Raw genomic sequence first — 18,341 nt, 5'->3', positions numbered from 1 at the left:
GATGGCGTCTTCTGAGGCCAAATTGGACATACCATGGAGTGCTCTCCATAGAGAGGACTGCCTGGCATCCACCTTGGCATTATTTGACCACCAAGCAAATACTCTTTATATAGTGACCTCAGCCAGGACTCCTTTCCTGGGAGATCTTTTGAGAGCGAGGGCGGGTTAGTCATTGCCTAATGTTATTTATGAATTATTGACTGACCCTTCAAAATCTATCACGCTTAAGACCGCCACCTTTGCGGTGCAAAAGATCCACTGCAACTTCTTGAATTGCAAAGGTGATCTGTTGTTGTAACTCTTGGTACTATTGTTGGTTTGATATTTTACTCAGTAACCTTTTGGGTTTTTTGTTTGCTTTTAACTTTTCTTCCTCCTGCGTCTAATGCAACTGTAATTTTGTCACCAGTACATGACTTGTAGTACCAGATGCATTGTTTTTGTCAGAATATATTTTGCAATGGATGTTGTGACACTAACAGATTTTTCCCATGCCTTACAGTATTGCTAGTGTCTAAAGTTTTGAATCCCTTTAAGCTGCTACTCATTTTTATTGATCAGAGGTTTTAAACCCTCTCTGGTATGATTGATTTATCCATTCTGAAACGTTTTACTCTCTTGCAAGCCATCTTGGCAATGCCAACTGCAGGGAAAGATACCCATTTTAAACACAGACATGCCATTTTCAAAGGGAGTCCCGGCCAAAGACTGTACATGAGAACCAGCTAGGAATGAATGGCACCAAACAATTTGCTCCAAGCGTCAAGTGTAGCTGGAGACGGTGGGAAGCTCCGTGGAATAAAGCTGCCGCCTTGGAATTCAGGACTAGCCCCAACAAGATGCTCAGCCTTTGTCCTCATCCTTGCAGGCCAGCGCAAGGCACAACCACAACAAGCCAGTCCACCGTACATCAACCCAATGTGCCATCATCAGCTCTTTATTCCCCCTTTACCTAAGGACACCATACTACTCCTCGGTCCCAATGCCCTAAAGGCAACAGATCCTATCTGATCTTGGATGCTAAACGGGGGTCCTTGGATGGGAGATGGCCAGGGAATCCCAAGTGCTGCAGGTGATACTTCAGAGGAAGGAACTGGCAAAACCAACTCTGAGGACTCCTGGCCTAAGAAAACCTTACAAAACTCATGGGGCCACCATAAGTTGACAGGTGACTTGAAGGCACACATATCTCACATACATACAACACACTACTCAGATTCTGCACTGTTTCTTTCATTCCCCAGTGAATAATGGATTAGGCCTGACTTCCTAACTGCAGCCTCAGCAAACGTGATAAAATTTGGGCCTAAAGTATCATGCCAATGGAGTGCTAGTTGGTCCTTATGGCCAAACAGTAACAAGGAAATCTGTGGCTACTACAAAACATAGAACTAGAACGGGATTTACCTATGGCGCTATGGATTTTCTCTGCACTTTCTAACGCATCATCTTCTCTGCAGCCACAGAGGCTAAGAACACACTACTTTGAAAATAACACAGTGCCTTCCCTGGAATCTTGTAAGCCAACTCTGGGTGCCAAGGCCTGGGTCAAATTCAGAGGCTTGTGACGTCTCTTTGTAGGCAACGAACAGAGCAGCCTCAATCCAAGCCAACCAGCCCAATTGTGTGTCTTCTCCTACAGTTGGTCACTGCAGAAAACCACAAGCTGAGATTCACTCTGTGCTAAACTTTGTCAGAGAAATGGATCCAGGGAAACAGAAGACTACCAGGAAGATCTTAAAAACACATCCTACAGGCAAAATGGGAAAGATGTCTGGAAGAACAAAGCAGGCTTCATGTACACAACACACTTACTTTAAGGAAACAGTTCTAAAGGTTCCTATACAAGTAGACTCAGAAGAAAGGAATACAATTGGCCTCGGCAGAATAGAAAGCTAGGTGGAAATTAAGAAAACAAAATTCAGAGATAAAAGGAGAGTTCTCTGTTTAGATAAACAAACAAGCCAAGTCCAACGCACAGAGACAGAGTGAGGGGCACCTGGCCTGGCATTTGGACAGACGAATGCTATCTCAGGATGCCAGGCGATCACAAAATGGATGTGAGTCAGCAGCAGCATGATGCAGCTGCAAAGAAAGCTAATGTGATTTTAGTGTGCATTAACAGAACCATTATTCAAACCTGTATCAGTCTGGCTTCAGGCCTAGACCCAGCGCAGGAACAGCTTGGGTTGCCTTGGCTGAAGGCTTTCCTTGGGAAAGGGCTGCCCTCTTGACTCCTCTGACCTCCCCACAGTTTTCAGTAACGCTGACCGTGGGTTACCTATCAGTGGGTTATGGTGGCCTTGAGTCCCAGTTTTGGGGGGAAAGGAGAATATAAATAAAGCACTTCTTGGGATGATATGAAGGAAGCCCTTTTTGGTGGTGGCACCTCATCTCTGAAATGCCTTTCCCATCAACCTCTTATGTAAGAGTTCCAGATGGGCACAATTTTTAATCTATATCTTTCTGGGGTCCAGGAAATTTGGGGACTGGAGACATGTCATGGGGGGGGGGCAAAATTCTCATTTGGAGAGCATTTTGTCCCTCTCCCCCCATAGCTTCACTCCATCACTTCATCTCGGGGTTTCATGGTAAATTTACAGCACTATATAAATAAGGGTTCATAATAATAATAATAATAATAATAATAATAATAATAAATGGTCCCACAGCCCTGATGCCATGGCCTGAGGACCCACCCTTGGCATGCAAGGATGGGAAGCCTCCCCCCCCCCCCCGACTCCTGAACCACTGGCTCTCAGTAGGCAAGAGTAAATGCCCCCCACTCCATGCCAGTGGGGATGGGAGCCCTAAGCCCTCCAAATGTTCCTGTGATCCTTTACAACTCCTATCACTCAGATAAGGATAGCCAGCAGCAAGGGACTGTGGGAATGGTGTTTGGGGGAGGTAAAGGTTCCCCGCCTTTGATGCAGCAAGTATGCCTCCTATGACAATAGCTTCAAGCGGCCGGATGGGAGGCCACTGACAAGAGCCCACAAGGCAACAAAGGCAACAAAGCTTGTGGTGCGTATGAGTGTAATTCTGGACTACAGACACAAAAGACATCACTCTACTGGATTCTTCTTGTGGGAAAAGTGTGTGAGGGACCCACAGAGGTACATCTAGGCCACTTTGGACGTCCCTGTTTGACCGTGGTATTAACACAGAGGCCATACAACTCATTGTGTCTCTTGCTTGTGGTGCCAGACGCACAGATCTTCCAGAACTAATTCCCTGCTCCAGCTCACCTCTGACAAAACCTTTCATTAGACACAGCCTGACCTGCTTTCTGCTGGACATCCCAATTGCCATGTGGGACGGGAATAGCCGTGTGGGTGGAAGCATTCAAGCAGCGCAAAAGACGAGGGGTAAAAACGGCTCCAGAGCTCACTCAGTGCCGGCACCGGACACACTGCTTGTTTGTTTATTTTCTGAAATAAGTACTATTAAACTTTTTTAAAAAACATATTAAAAAGTGTACAACATACAACAGAATAATCCAGATAATAATCTGACCATTCCATATGAAATACACACCGAATAGGCAGCCATGCTGCAGGAAAGGCTCATTGTATGTGCTTGTCTGGTGTTAAAAAGAAGGGCGACTGTCTGAGATTTATACACCTCCTGACACCAAAAATAAAGTAGTGTGTAGCTTAAAAAACAGGAGTCCAGCACCCACTGCCAATGCTCTTCTGTTCCACATTCAGGAGGCTGGTGACGACTTGCCAAGCTGAAAGTGGTCTGGAGGGAGTCCCTCTCCTGCCACACAGAAGCCTGATCCTGAAGGAGGTTTTCTGGGGAAGGTTCTCCTCTGGGTCCCATGACTGGAAGCATCAGACCAAGATGCAGGAGAGGGCCTTTGCAGGATGGAGGCTTGGCACAGCCCTGACACAGCCCTGGCACAAGGGCAAAGCTCTGCTCAGCAGCAGCTGCTCCTCTGAGCATTTAGGGCCGGACGAGAGCATGGCTCGGGCTTTCATCTCTCAAATGGCAAGTCTGGTTCTGATTCAGTTGCTAAAAGAAAGAACACTAATGGACACATATGAGTCCTAGTCTGGAGGAAAAGGCATTCCTGGCATTCCCCAGCCCTCACCTGGTTCAGGGAGAAAGACTGCAGAGGGAACCAAGAGGCCAATGTCTCCCACGCCAAACACTATAAACAAACAACTGCCACCTCCAAAGTCTGTGTGCATTTTTAAACCCAAAGCATTCCATCACTGACACATGGCAGAATGGGAGTGTGTGGGTGAGGGATTGGTCTGCATTTGGGGGGGGGAGCACACTCAACCAGATACAGTCGGAAACACAGCCGGGCGAAACCATTCCTCCCTTCCCTTCTGCTGGACACAGTTCCCCAGAGCCCTTTGCTTTCTAGTTCCAGACACTCCCAGAAGAGTAAAACAAGCCCCATCTCCCTTAGCTCCCCAGTTTGGGTCTACATAATGGGATTCACACAGACAAAACACACAGGCACAAACTGCAAGTGTCTCTTCCCCTTCTATTGCTATGTATCTGCAGTAGAGAGGCCTATCCTTGAATCACCCAGCCCCATGCCAGGGAAATAGCTATGTCTTACACACACACACACACACACACACACACACACACCACTATATGGATAGGCCAGGCAAATGGCTTTCGGGGAGAAGGGGAGCAGCCAGGCTCCTCGATGCCACTTGTCACAATAGGTTACATCCTTGCTTATGGAGCTGCAGAGACTCTGGTGGCCAAGGACCAGCTGCTCCCCAGAGAACCAAGCCCTAAGGTTGCCACTAAGGAGGCCAGAGGCCTCAGCCAGCCCTGCCAGGCCCTGAAATGCCCCCCTTTGTCTGCCTGCCCCGCTTACGCCCCACACAGAAAGAGGACACAGTTTGCACCTTTGAAGTGAGACGGGTGATTCAGCTGCGGAGGAAACCATTTGCTGCTCTGGAGGTCTATATTTTGTTCACTATCTTCAGCACTTCTTAGCAGAAACATGGGATATATAAGCATTTCTGGCCACTAAAACGATGGGCGAAGCAGAAACGGAGTGGTATGTGAGTGTGGACACAGCTCTGGAGGAAGAAGGACTGGGTTGGGCAAGCAGACCCCCCCCCCCCCCAAAAAAAAAGCCCTGAGCACACTCATAAAAAAACTCTGCTCACGGCTAGAAATACTCCCCTGCCTTCCTCCACGACCCATGGCACCCCTGGGCAGCCAAAACAGAGCCTGGTCAGAGCGGAGGGACCTGTCCTTAGCTGACTGGAATCCTGTGTGAAACCCCCTCCATCACTGCAAAAACCTTGCAAAATTTCACAGGCGAGTAGGCAGCTTGAAGAACCACAGACAAGTTGAATTGTAATAATGAAGGCTTGAAGAGATTTCACAGTCCAGCAGGGGCTGCTGCCCCACCCTGGAATAACCGTGGATCCAGTCGCTGACAACTAAAAAGCCGAAAGCAGAATGCCTACGTGAATGCACCCTTTGCAAGCCAGTCTGCAACATGGCAGACGTATCTGTTCTGTTGTTATACAGTTGAAATGCTCTACATGCTCCTGCAACAGCCAAAATACGCTGTTTCCCCAACGAGAGACTGCTGAAGCACCAAGGAGAAGACAGTCAAGAGGCACCAATTCAAAGCTGACTAGCTCCAAGGAGCCAGGCTGGCTGGGGTCACAGCCAGGAACATACATCTTCAAAGGTAATGAGTGCCCAGAAATGCGGATGGCAGGAAGGGGTAAGGATTTAGAGAGAAAGGTATCAGCTGAACAGGATGGAGCCTGAGAAGGCAGAACCTGCAGCCAGCTCCAGAGCCCTGAACAAAACCCCAGATGCCACAAATCGGCCGGGTGAGAAGCTGGCATCTTGGCTTCTTCTTCCTGGACGGCACCCGGTCTGGCCTCAGAGAAAGGGCCAGGGAAGTCTTTGTGAGCCACAAACCGCCTCTCCCAAGAGCTTTATGTAAATTGCACCAGGCTCCCAATTTGCTAGCCTGCTTTCTTTCCATGGAGTGGGGGCGGGGGTTCAGATGGGAAAATCACATTAGATATCAACAAAGCAGAAGGTTAATTTGAAGCTCCAAGCCTGCTGTTCCTCCATTCGCCTATCAGCACTCGCTCTCCTTTCTGTGCAAAGCCTGGCGCAGTCAGGGGCTCCGACGATGTGAGGACGGCGAGGACGCGACAGCCGGGGCTCCTTTGGCAGGCACCCACGTACGTCCACGTGCAAGGCCCACCCGGCTCTGCCAAAGAAGGGGTCAGGGGACGGCCTCCTCCAAGGCCTCCCAGCTGGCATCCACCAAGGATGCCCACCAGTCTCCCACTGAGAGGCTCTTCTTGTCCAACCGTCCCAGGCAGGCTGGCAGACCTCTGACGGCAAGACCATCATCCACGGCCTGCTTCTGCCCTGGTTCTTCCAGCAAGGCTCTCAGCACATTCTGCGGCACAAGCACCTTCCTGACCTGGCAGACTGTTTTCCATACCTTGGCAATGCGTCTGCCTTTCTTTAAAATTTATTAGGTTTCATTAAGCATAACAACACCAACACCAACAACTCTACCAGATCAATTATACAATGCTCTTAATACAATTACACAGTAAGACTTAACAAAACAGGGGTAAGCAATGAATTAACCAAAAGACAGAGAAGGAGGCTGTAATGTCTCTGCCTTAAGGAGTAGGATGGGCCTCCAGGTGTTCTTCCACAGCTGGCTCAAGGCACTAAAAAGCAGCGGTTTTCCACCTCAAGCGGCAGGGGCAGATGCACCGCGGTTTCTCCACCTAAGACAAGTGCCTGACATGGCATCTCCCTCTCAAAGGGACTTCCAAATGCTCCAACTTCTCCTGGGAGGCAAAAGAAAGAAGCTGAGCAGGCAGTGGAGCGCACTCGGACAATGAGAGGCTCACTGGTGCAGCCTAAAAGCGGCTCACCAGGTCGCAGCAGGCGCCATTTGGGGAAAGCCCAAAGGTCTATGTACAGTCAATGGATGTTTAAAAAATGGGGTTGGGGAGGTGGAGGGGGAAGACCTTCTTTCCCAGAGAGGATAGGCCTGTGTGCAGAAGGAATGGCTCCTCAAGTATAACTGCCAGGTCCCAGTGTTACACGAGTCCTTCAGCCCCTCAGGAGCAGATCCGTTCAGCTAAAGGGTGACGGGAACCCCAGCTGTGTGCTTTCCTCTTTAGCAACAAGGGGCTTCTTGTGTGTGGCTTGATGACACAACCAAAGAGCTGATCAAAATCACAGGCGACAAGAGGGGACTCGGGAGCAGGCCAGTGCCATTTCTGATTCAAGAGCACATCCAGAGAGCGGCCAAGAGACATCAGACGCCGCAGACGGCTGCGGGAACCCGGCGAGGGGCTTTCGTGGGAAAGCGGGTCAGGCAGCAGCTGCCTTCTGCTCCCAGAAAGCAGGTCTCTCAAGGAGCTCCAACGCGGAGGAGCAAAAGGCCGTGGGAGACCAGGCACCAATTGCAGGACTACTTCCCCAAGAAAACACAGACAAAGATGCTTCCTTAGTGTGTATCCCCGTCGCTCTTTCAGATGTGGCTGCTGTGCAGATGACCACTTCCCCAGCAGACATTTTTGTTAGGAAACTCACAAGAAAGCATGCCTACGGCCAAGGCCTCTTCTCCATGCCAAACGCCAGCATGCGCTCCTCCGGGGCTCTTCTGATCCCTCCTCAAGGGAATCCCAGGCGACCCTTTTCTTCCCTGCCATAAGGAACCTCCTCCACTTGTGAGCCGCTCTGGGTCCCAGTTCTGGGAAAACAGCAGGATATAAATAAAGAGAACAACAACAACAACAACAACAACAACAACCACCTCTGCTCTTCACGGAAGGCTGGTCTTGCCTTTTCTCAGGCAATGCTGGCCCGGGCTTCCCAAAGTCAGCTTACGGTTCCCTCACCTCCAGAAGGAGCCCTCGGCTACCAGACTTTAAAGGGAAGATTCCAATCCTATGATTATTATTGCAATTATTGTTGTTGTTGTTGTTGTTGTTATGCTAATAATAATTACTACTGCTGCTCTTGTTGGTATTAATATGATCATCCTTGTCGCTGTCGTTTTTACATTGATACCCTTTGTTTCTCCCAGGGAAGCTGCGCTTGCCACTATTCATCCCCAAGGCTCCTTCCTTTCCATCTTTCACACAATCTGCTCACAACAGCTCTGTCCAAACCACGGGACTTTGCCACCAGACAAAGAGCGACTTCCTCAAAGTTCAGGGCACCTTGTGACATCAGAAAGAAAGAGGACATCTCCAAAAGCCAGCGAGAGAGGAAGCCAGAGCCCTTCACTAGCCCAACTCTTCTTTGCGTTGCCTGGAAGAGAGCCAGGCTGGGCAAAGAGGAGGAGGAGGAGGAGGAGGAGAAGGGTCTTTGTCCCGGGCAACACAAGGCCGGACTTTTCCTTCCTGGGAGAAGCCCCAGTTTGGGCTTCTCAGAAAGTCTCCTCGAAGAAGAAGGCGGCAGCCGGCGCCAGAGAACAGGGGGCTCTGCATGGGCCCCTGGAGGAGATCCAAGCCATGATGCCTCCTCCAAAAGCTAGCTCCAAGGCCGCAGCGGTGGCGGCAACGGAGGCGGCAGTGAGTGGCCCCTATCCGGCCGCTCTTCTCTCGGGACTCCCAGGGAGGACAAGCCGGAGAGGCAGAGTTTTCAAAGGCCGGACCAAGTGGCTCCTCCTGGCTCAAGCGGAGAGCTCCTCTTGGGCCAGGCGGCGATGGTGGCCAGGGAGAGGGACCCGGGGCTTCTCCCTCAGGGTCTCCCTCTTCCTCCATCAGCGCCGGAAGCCCAAACAAAGCCTCCCTCTCTCTCTCTCTCTCAGGCACAGCGGAGAAAGGGCTCTCCTGCCTTCCTTCCCTCGCCAGTAGCCTCCCGGGCCAAGAGTCAACTGACCCAAAGGAGAGGAGGCTTCGCCTGCCAAGCAGGAGCCCGGAAGGCCCTGGCCGCCGCCGCCGCCTTCTTCTTCTTCTTTTCCCAGCAGCAGGCGCTCGCTGGGATTTGCAAGGGAATGGAAGTTGTCCCTGGGACTCGACAAGGGGACGCAGCCCAAGGGAGAAGGCCCTGGAGGGCTGCAAGAGACAGCCAGGGGCCCCTCTCCGCCCTCCCTCCCTCCCTCCCTCGGGGCCCCGGAAGCAAGTCCCGACTTACGCGGCGGCGGAGGCGTCGGGCGGCCTGGCTCCTCTTCCTGCTCTTCCTGCTCTTCTTCGGCGGCGGCGTCGGGGGCTTCTTGGTGGAGGCGGCTAATCCCGGGAGGCTGGGGCGTCGGGGCCAGGGAGCCCATCAAGGCGGCGGCGGCGGCGGCGGCGGCGGCCGAGGGACTGGGAGGCTTGGGCGGCGGAGGCCAGGCTGCTGCTGCTGCTGCTGGGCGAGCGCTCTCCTTCTCCCGAGCAGCCCCCGCCGCCGCCGCCGCCCGGCCCCAGCCTCCCGGCGCCCAGAAGCGGCAGCAGCGGCAGCGGCAGCGGCGCCCCCCTCCGGCGCCCCTCCGGCATCCTCCGCCTGCCTTCCCTTCCCTTGGCTGGCTCTTGCTCTCTCTTCTCCGGGCTCTGGCCGAGGAGGAGGAGGAGGAGGAAGCGCCCCGCTCCGAGCCCGGCTCCTGCCTCTTCCTCGGCCGCGGCGGCGGAGGCGGAGGCTGCTCTTCTTCGGGGAAGAAGGAGGAGGAGGAGGGAGGAAGGAGGAGGAGGAGGAGGAGGAGGAGGGCGCCAACTCCGGCGGGGAGCTTTCTTCGGCTAATTAGTTTCCTGCCAAAAATGGCTGATTAGCGGAGTGCGCATGTGCCTCATTACCAGGCACGACGGGAAGGGCTAATTAGCCCCCTTCGCCAGCCACAGCCCCCGAGGGAGGGAGGGAGGGAGGGAGGGAGGAGGACGGCCCGGGCCCCGGCTCCGAGGAGGAGGCGGCAGCCAAAGGGAGCAAGGCGCGGCAGCGGCAGCGGCAGCAGCGGGAGAAGGGGACGGGCAGAGCAAGAGCAGCCCTGAGGGCCCCCCAAAGATGGGGCCCCAGAGAGAGGGGCGGCCAGCCTGCCTTCTCCCTTCCCCTGCTCCCTTCCCCGTCTCTGCTCCGGAGGCAAGGCCTCGGGAGCAGGAGCCCTGGGGCTGGCGGCGAGGCAGAGAAGCCCAGGGAGGCCGGGCTCCAGCCCTTGGAGGAGGAGGTTTTGCCCTCCCGCTCGGCCTCGGGGATCTGCCCCAGGAGCAGCTGCCTGGAAAGGCCCAAGGAAGGGGCCGAGAAACAGGGCAGCCTCCGGAAGACTCGCTTTGCCCTCGCCGCCGCCTTCTGGAGCAGCCAGGCCTCTTCTCTTTGCCTTCTCTTCGGCGTCTTCGGCTCACTTTTCTTCGAAGAAGAGCCAGGCAAGAGAAAGCATCGGCCCTTGGTTTTAAGCCGGCTGGAAGCTGGATTGTTGGGGGAAATGGAACCGACGTAAAGAGGCCGCCCTTTATTTGGGGCCCAAGTCAGATGCCTAAGCTGCTCCCAGGCTTCGGGACCAGGCTGCCTTGCCACTTGCCTTGCCACTTGCTTGCCTTGCCACTTGCTTACCTTGCCACTTGCTTACCTTGCCACTTGCTTACCTTGCCACTTGCCTTGCCACTTGCTTGCCTTGCCACTTGCCTTGCCTTGCCACTTGGTTGCCTTGCCACTTGCCTTCCCCCTTGCTTGCCTTGCCATTTGCTTGGCCCTTGCTTGCCTTGCCACTTGCCTTGCCATTTGCCTGCCTTGCCACTTGCCTTGCCACTTGCTTGCCTTGCCACTTGCCTTGCCACTTGGTTTGGGACCAGGCTGCCTTGCCCTCAGTTTCACATTTATTCTAATAAATACAGTGAATGATCCATTGGAGAAGTTTGCGCAATTGATCCAAAATGAAATAGAGCTGAAATTAAATTTAAACCAGAGTTTAGAAGATGGAGGCAAAGATGTCGGTCCCATTGCTTTCAAAGGAGAGATGTGCTTTTCGGGGCAAAGACCCTTTCCCAACCGCAGCCTCCAGGAAAGGATCCCTCTCCATTTTTCAGGATGGAGCTGGGCCTCTCCATCTCCGCACCAGACGCTTACCCCTCTCCCCCCCCCCTCTCTCCCTCCTTCTCTCTCTCTCCCTCCTTCTCTCTCTCTGTCAACCACGTTTCCACCTTTCTTCTGAATATCTGCAATAGGGGAGATGGAGTCATTTGAAAAATTGCACGTGAAACCCTTTGCGGCTTTTCTGTTCATTAATCCGAAGCCCGGTCCGAGCTGCAGAGTCTCACACAAAGCAGATTTGGAGGACCACAGGCCCCTTGTTCCATCTTTGCTATTGGTCTGGAGTGTGATTTCTGAAGTTCAAACCCTGGGTAGGCAAGGCTGCATCTTTCAATAAGCTATCGAAGATGAGCATACAACCTGCAGGGTGGACATCCATTTTGAGAAAGACGGGTGGTCTTCCAAATCCCCCGTTTGCAAAGAGATTCATTCCTTTCTGCAGCCATTTGCCAGAGGAGCCGGGGCTTCCTTGGGCCTGTCTTATGCTCAGCCTTCTGGGCGCCAAAGGAAGCCCTTCTGCTGAAACCAGGCCTTCTTCCCTGGACAGTTCTCCAGAAAGATTTTGCAGACGGAGGTTTGGTGGTGAGGAAGGCCAGGCCCATTGTGACTTCGCCAGGATCTACTTGCACCTGGCAGGGCCTGAGGTTAATGTATGGCTATTTTATGTTCCAGCGTCCAGCGGTGTTGGGTTCAGACGTCCCTTTGTGCAGTCTACACACAGGTCCCCTCCTCTCCCAAAGGATGCTGCCCTTTTCCACTGAGCGTGGGTGATGGGAGAGGCAGTCCTTCCAGACAGAGCAGCGGCTTGCAAGGAGGCCAGGAAGGCGCATGGGCTTTGGGCTGTTGGTGGGCCAGGCTAAAAGGACAAGGAAAGGAAGGGCAGCAGATCTCCAGAAGGACTGGCTGGAGGTGCCCTCAGAAGGGCCATTCCTTCTCTCAGAAAGAAGATGCAACGTGTGCCTCGGGATGCTGAAGCCAGGACACCAAAATGCCAAAGAGGTGTCCTTGCTGTAAATGCCTTCTGCTGTCTGGAGCTGTGTTTTCTGGCCATCCTCTTCCATACAGAAGACCTCTAGAGGTTTGTGTTGTTTTGGGGAAGTTGCTCTGAAGGTTGCTTTATTGGGGGGGGGGGGTAGGAAGGGGCAAGGTTAGGGATGCTTTCTTTGTCACCTTGGTTTGGCTGTTCCTACTTCTTCCAGAGAGCTAAAATCCAGAGTGCCTTGTTTATTTTCAACGCATATTAAGCCACTCCCTGGAGTAGGTACGTGTTAAACTGAAATAGGAGTGATTCCCCCATTCCCTATCCTTTTATTGAGGGATTGGAGGTGCTTTGAGGTTTGTCAGCCAAACTATACCTAGCTGGAGGTTTGTGATAGTCACCCAAGTTTCCAGCTTGAGAACAGCTGTATTATCCAGTGGGCAATTTAACATCGACATTCCCCTTAAATATACCTCAAGCATCAGACTGTTGGGATATTTTCTAATGTGGGAATAAAAGGCAATTCCTTTCCCTCTTTCCATTGCCAGCATGCAGATCTGAACCTGTTAAATTGGATTAGCAAAGATGCCAAGCAAACACCCGAATCCTGGCTGCATTTTGAAAAACAATGAATAATAGCCATTGAGTATGCCACTGCCACAACTCCAAGAGAAGCATGGCCTTTCTGGCAGTGACCCAGTCTGAACATGAAGGTTTGTGTCTGAACTCATATATCGTGTCCCAGGGTTTCAGAGGTCGGCACTTGCTCTTTTAATGTTGCCTAGAAATTGTTGCATTTAAAGTTTCTGTGCCTAAAAGACTCCTTGCTCCTTCCAGATGCTCCAAAAGAGAAGGCAACTCTGTTGCCTGGTTGCTGAGTTTGGCAGCTGAATGGAGGAGCTGTAGGTCCATCCATAAATGCCCAGTCTAAACAATGTTTGTTATTTTAACAATCAGCAGAATGAAGAAAAGACACTCTAGTTTTCTCTTCTGGGGTCAGTTGTCGAGTCAGATTCTACTGGAGGGTTGCCAAAGTAGCCCTGTAAATGGCACAGTGTTCTGCAGCAGTTGCATGACCGAGGAATGCATTTTCTTCCTTCCTTTTAAAAGAAAACCCTGGCATTTCTAAGTATATACATTTCCAATTTACATTGTAAACACAACAATGGCAGCCTATCCCCCTTTCCCCACATGCGTTCCTCCTTTTCAAGGGAAGTCTCTCCTTTTCGGTCCTTGCTTTCTCCTTGAGGAGGAAATCCATCCCTGTAATTTGAGTCCCAGCAGAGCCCTGGGCTGCCTTTTGGACCCGGGTTCCCCTTTGCAGGGCATGACCCATTTCCACTGCGAGGCTCTTCTTACTCGCTGGGCCAGTCCTAGGCCAGTCCTGTGCTGCGTGGAGGCCATCTTTTAGGCTTGGGACTTTTGCTCAGCCGTTCACTAGAAAAGCATCACAGAAGCGGCAAAAGCGCAGATCCCTCCCTCTTGCCTAAGAGGAGCAAAGGCAGGGGCTTACCGGGGAGCGTGTCTGACAACCAAGAGAGGGGCATTGCCCCTTCCCCAGTGGAATCCTTGCTCTGAGGAGATGGCTGGAGAGACAGGAGCATGGGCAGCAAGGCCTGGCGCAACAGAGGCCTCTTTGTCCCGTTGGGAGGGGGCTCAGGTGAGGAGACCCAGAAGGCTATGGCATTTGGCTCCCTGTTTGCCTGCCTTGACGGCTGTAGAGATGCCAGAGAGTCTTCCTTCAGCCTCCCAGGGCAGAGGAGGGCCATCTGCTGCTTGACTCTGCTCCTTGTTCTTCCCCTGTTTGTGAACTGCCTGCAGCCATGAGGTCTCTCTGAGCGGAGGAGGCTGCTGAGTACTGAGCCTGCCTTGCCAGAGTCACAGGATTGGCTGAGCGTCACACGCAGCCCTTGCTCAAAGGCTTGTTGAGGAAGTGCCGCTGACCAGGCCGCCCAATTGCATAATGCTTTGGGAGAGAAAGGCTGCCCAGGGCTTCTGGACGGAGGAAGGAGGAGGAGGAGGCTGGGGTCCCGGCTCTGTCCTTGGACCCAGGGTCCAGCCAGGAGGCACTGGGTCCCTGCCAGGCCTGGTGGTGCTGCTGGGAGGCCTGTGCCCTTTCACCCAGTGACCAAGGCCACCGGCTCCAAACAGGATGCGCAGGGGCCCAGGCAAGGAAAGGGCTGGCTGTTTAGTGCTGCTGCTGCTGTTGCCGCCACCTTTGGAGGCTGGCTGGACAGCCAAGGAAGGAGTGGTTCCTGGCACATGGCAGCCCTCCAAGATCCACCTTGGAGCCATTGGTTTTGCTGGGTGCTGGCAGGGGGAGGCTGTTGGGTTTGGGGGCTGCTTGAAAGCTCCCTCTCCTCAGTTCCCAAGGAAACAGGGAGTGAGGGGTCCGCTCTCCAGTAGGACACAGCCCAGTCTCCCCATGTGGAAAGAGCCTTCCTTGGAGGTGCCTCCTCCCAGTGGGTTCAACAGCCGTACTGCTTGGGATCCACGGGTTCCCAACTGGGAATTCCCTCAGAAATAGAGCAGGGGAGGACAGCCCTAATCCACAGCCTACTTTAGGAAAACAGAGTTGCAAAGGGAAGGATGGTAGGATATTGGAGAGGGGCTTCTCAAGAGGACCAGCGCCTTCCTTCCATTCCCTGGTGCTTTGCTGGATTACCAGGGTCTTTGACACCCATTGCCAGCTTTACTAAACCCACTGCAACCGATCCCTCAGGCTGCAATCCTCCCTTCATTTACCTGGCAGTAAATCCCACTGAACTCAGTAGAACTAGCTTCTCAATAGACAGGTATAGGTTGGCTTTGCTAGTCTTCTCACCAAAGGACTGTGAAACAATGTGTGGGTGGGGGGCAAAATAGCCCAGAAGATGGTATTCAGAAATGCCCCAGCCCTGATCCTGTAAGCAACATAGAGCTGTTCTCAGAGATCACTATGAGCCTTGCCTTCAGTTTAACAGCAACTTGCCTCAGAGGTAAATGCCAACAGTCTTTCCCAAGTAGACCACAAACCCCAAGACTTTCACAAAACCGTGGCCTGCAGGTGCTGCTTACAAGACTTTTCCCAATTGCGGGAGGCGGTTTACGGGGAGATTTACTGGTTTGCTTGCTTGAACCATTTTGCTACAGCCCTTCTATAGAAACGTTCTGCACGACGGATATGGCAACACATCATCATAAAACCAGAGGGAGAAAATGGCACCGGGGTGCTTCCTACCTGTTGATGTTCCTCAGAGGCCTTCAAGTCCTCTCCAGGCTCTTTCTTTCCATGCAGCTTTAAGATCCAACGGCGTGCAAGCGGGGCCCAAATGCCCAGGCGCGCATGAAAGGGTTGCTTCTGCAGGTTGGCTCTTTGGTGAGTTTCTAGGGGAGTGTTCCAGAGGAGCTGGTTTGCTGCTTCAAAGCATCTTCAATGCTGGTAAAGGCTAATAAACTAAAGACAAATAAACTGCTTCTGCGTCTGATTGTCCGGCTGATGGATGAAATGCGCACTCGGTGACTGCACTTCTCTGTAGGCAGGGCCTTGGGAAGAACCGTCCCATCCTAGGAGGAAAATAGGGAAAGCAGCGTTTCACTCAGAATAATCAATAATATCCTCAAAGAACCTCTTTCTTTTTGCCCATAAGGCTGCCTCCTGGGGGGGCCCCCCCCCCAGACATTCCAGTCCAATCAGACAACGATGTCACGCCTTTGTTGTTGTTGTGTTCCTTCAAGACACCTCTGACTCACGGTGACCTGTGGTTCGTGACCCCTTTGGGGGTCAAACGACCCTTTCACAGGGGTCGCCTAAGACCATCGAAAAACCCATATTTCCAATGGTCTAAGGAACGGAGACACCGCTCCTCTATGGTTGGGGGGTCACTGCAACATGAGGAACTGTATTAAAGGGTTGCAACATTAGGAAGGTTGAGAACCACTGCCCTAAGACAACCCTGTCACGGGATTTTCAGGGGCTGAGAGTGTGATGCCCTCAAGGTCACCTAATAATAATAATAATAATAATAATAATAATTTATTTATAGTCTGCCTTTTCCCGAAGGAATCAAGGCGGATTACAACACAAATATAACAATAAAATATCACAATACAAATTCACAGTTATAAACAGTCCCATATCCCAACCCTCCCCCCAATTCAAGAGAACAAGAGTCAAAGAGCAATAAAATAGAGATTAAACAAACCTAGTGGGGAGTCGAACCCTGGTCTCCAGAGTCATAGTCCAGCGCTCAAACCAGGCTGGCTCTCATAGTACCTATCCATCACCTTTATTATATGATATTCAGCTTTGGTTCAGATCAGTGTTTCCCAAACTTTGGTCCTCCAGGTGTTTGGACTTCTAGAAGCTCAAACCATTTGGACCAACAATCAGGAATTCTGGGAGCTGCAGTCCAAAATGTCTGGAGGACCGGAGTCTGGGAAACATTGGTTTAGAGGGCAAGACTGTTTGCAAAGCTTGATGCCTAAGCAATTCCCAGGGTAAGTGTGCCTCTGAAAGGGTTTGTACTAAGGGCCAGCTACAGAGACATACTTTATGTAGCATCCGGGGGGAAATTGAAATTTGGAAGCATGCGCATTTTGTGCCCCCGCCACGGAGGGAGGTTGCAGCAGTAGGCTCCAAAACATGGCATCATTTGGAAAACTGGCACCAAGTCTGTAGTCTTATTTTGTGACGGGTAAATGTGGCCACAAGGATAGGAGCTAGGTACTGAAACAAGAAAATCCTATCCAATATCAAACCCAGCACTGCCACCCACCTCCCTGCTCTTCTCCAACTGTAACCCACCTGGCTTCCTTTATACTTCTTAGATCAGGATTAAAAAAAAGGCTTCTCGGCTGTTTCTGACCAGGGCACCCAGTGATAGTAGCCCCTGAGCAAGGGTTTTGTCAACAAGGACTCGGAGCTCAACTTTTGAGAGGCTCTTTTGAAAACGTAGCTCCCAAAGAGGGCCTGAGGTCTGCGCACCATTTAAAGGCCTGGATGCATGAAACTGGGGTGAAAGTTTTATTACTTTGCAGGACAGGGCCCTCTCTTTATAAAGTCCTCTATCTGAAAGGCTGCCTAGTCCAGTGTTGGACCAGTCCTGGTCTGCAGGCCATCGGTTGCTGGCACAAGATAGGTTTATAGGGAAAAAACACACAAGTGCTTATAGCCAGTGGGCTCAAATATAGTATCAGTCCCAGGTGCATCACTCCCCATTCCCACCTCAAATAGACAATCCCATCCTACAACTTGTCCGTCCCCTGCTTGAAGGTGTCCCTCAACACTTAGCACCTAGGTCTTCCCCCGCTATGGTGAGATGGATTGCATTCCTGTTTAAATTAGAGTTATTATTTCTTAAAATGCACCAGTACACAGCATACATATTTGTAATGGGCATCGATGCCCCTTTTTTGCTTTTGTTGGCAGTGCAGACATGGTTGCCTTAGTTGCCTTCCCAGCCACCCTTGGCTTGCTCCCCATTTGAGCGTTGTGCCGCCAGGGGCCATGCCAGCTGGGCTAATGAAGCCCATTGAGCCAATAGCCTCCCAGCTTAGGATGGGATATTCATAAATTAATGCACAGCTGCTGAAACATTTGCCTGTCGACAAATGGCACCATGCCACAGAAGCCTTAGCACTGGCCACCTTTCAGTAAAATGAGCATATTGTTAAAGCCAATATAACTCATTCGTGGCAAGGGCTTTTTTTTTTTGTCAAGCTGTACACATGCAAACAAGAAGCAAGCTGAGTAATTTATTTACCTTTTCAAGATTATGATTTTTATCATATTTCATGATTCGTCGGCACTGGAGGAATACCATTTTGTTCTCGGTTTGCTTTCTTATTGCTTTGTGCTGCTGTTTGGTTTGTCATCTTCAGACAAGATGCAACTAGGCATCAGCACAGCTTTACTTATGGATCAGGAACTCCTTGCCATGCTTTGAAAGAATGCAGGACCTTATTATTTAGGAACTGCTATCAACTTGTTGTGATTATTCAGAATCCATTCAAAATAATGCAGAAGGGTTGAAAAGCCTGGAATGGAAAAGATGCCAGAAGCTTTATATTTTAAGCCCTTTGGATAGAAAAGTGACACACCTCTTGTCTGTAAAGTACTACAAACACAGGCAGCATCCTATAAACAAAACCAGGACAGGCGGCTCTCAGTCTCAGGGAAGGCATGGGCTTCCTCAGCTGTTTGCAGAAGCCTCTACTGACGCCTGGAGTTCTCACAGAACCAGCTGCGAAACTGCCTTTCCTTGCCCCAATGAAAGATACAGAAGTCAGGATCACATTGGGTGAGGAGGGGGAGTCAAGGGTAAGTGCCCCCCTCCCATATAAGGAGCCAGGAGGAGGGTCTGCAAGGCAACCTACAACTGGTGCCTTCCAT

General features: G+C 51.7%; 1 protein-coding gene and 1 long non-coding RNA gene across 2 annotated transcripts in view; one reads left to right on the top strand and one right to left on the bottom strand.

The window, feature by feature from the left end:
* Positions 1-9,245, bottom strand: part of ZFHX3 (zinc finger homeobox 3) — a 102,169-nt gene extending 92,924 nt beyond the window's left edge. Inside the window, exon 1 of the mRNA XM_042437398.1 lies at positions 9,130-9,245. The gene's annotated coding sequence lies outside the window, so the exon portion shown is untranslated. The remainder of the gene's footprint in view (positions 1-9,129) is intronic.
* Positions 9,246-10,746: 1,501 nt separating this feature from the next.
* Positions 10,747-15,422, top strand: LOC121914199. The gene is made up of 3 exons (XR_006100485.1): positions 10,747-12,067; positions 12,517-12,681; positions 15,101-15,422. It is a non-coding gene; the product is annotated as an uncharacterized LOC121914199 (long non-coding RNA).
* Positions 15,423-18,341: the final 2,919 nt, after the last annotated feature.

Source organism: Sceloporus undulatus, chromosome 8 (genome assembly GCF_019175285.1).
Source record: "Sceloporus undulatus isolate JIND9_A2432 ecotype Alabama chromosome 8, SceUnd_v1.1, whole genome shotgun sequence".
In the NCBI taxonomy this organism is placed as follows: domain Eukaryota; kingdom Metazoa; phylum Chordata; class Lepidosauria; order Squamata; family Phrynosomatidae; genus Sceloporus; species Sceloporus undulatus.
Note: the sequence above shows the minus strand (reverse complement) of the source record. Positions and strands in the feature narration are given on the sequence as shown.